Source organism: Malus domestica, chromosome 14 (genome assembly GCF_042453785.1).
Source record: "Malus domestica chromosome 14, GDT2T_hap1".
NCBI lineage: Eukaryota > Viridiplantae > Streptophyta > Magnoliopsida > Rosales > Rosaceae > Malus > Malus domestica.
Genome location: NC_091674.1, coordinates 14942659 through 14943602, shown reverse-complemented (window position 1 = coordinate 14943602; position 944 = coordinate 14942659). Strand labels below are relative to the sequence as shown.

General features: G+C 44.0%; 1 long non-coding RNA gene across 1 annotated transcript; it reads left to right on the top strand.

The window, feature by feature from the left end:
* On the top strand, window positions 1–614 carry LOC114820841 (uncharacterized). Its single transcript, XR_003768311.2, has 3 exons — window positions 1–141; window positions 235–346; window positions 480–614. It is a non-coding gene; the product is annotated as an uncharacterized lncRNA (long non-coding RNA).
* Window positions 615–944: the final 330 nt, after the last annotated feature.

Genomic DNA, 944 nt, shown 5'->3' with positions numbered 1-944 from the left:
GATTCCTCTCCTTTTACTCAGAGTCTCAGACCTCGATCTCTCCTCCTAACTCGCTCCCACCGTCCCAGCTCCGTACGCCGCCACCATTATCATCAGACCTCGATCTCTCTTCCTAATTCGCTCCTGTCTATTTCGCCTCTGGTATTTTGGGTGCTTTTCTGTTTTTTATCTTGTGCATGTTTGGGTGCTTTTCTGTTTTTGATCCTGTGCATGTTTGTTGGATTCAAAAAGCAGAGATTTGAGTGCCCTGTTTCTCAAAAGCTCTAAATTTGAAAGTAGAGGTAGGAAGCTTAAGCCTCCTAGTATGGCTTACTCCATTTTTACCGATGTCAACAAAGAGACTCTGGTAGGTCTTCTGATCTTGTGTGTGTAACTATTGTTCTTGTTTTCGAAACCGAAATCTTGGGATTTTGATGATTTGGGATTTTTTTTTTAGTAATCACTTTTGGCGTTTGTGCTTTTGATTTCAAACGTTTCAGGCACCACTGTTTGAGACTCCCAAGGCTGACCCAAAAAATGTGGCTTCTATAATTTTGAGTGGAGGTGTTGGAACTCGCCTCTAACCCTGGACAATTTCTAGATCTTCTCAACATAATTTGGAAAGCTCCGGCGATGTCAAAGATGTGGAGGATGAGCGACAGAGTGAGTCCGGGAGGCAATGTCTAGAACTGTGGACCTGTCTCGAATCTGCCCATTTGAAACGGATCGGTTAGGTCCGGTTCCAATGATCAGATTTGTCATATCCAGCCCGGCCTAGCCCATTTCCTTTTTAAGTGGGTCCGGTCCAGTCCCTCCAAATTTGGGCCCAGCCAGGTCTGTGCCCACCCCTAACACAGGTGTCATAGAATTACTTAGTTTAGATACCATATGATTAGGTACCATTCTCAAGATTCCAAAATAAACCTAGACCAGATCAGAAAAACCCAATTCAAATTCGACTGTTG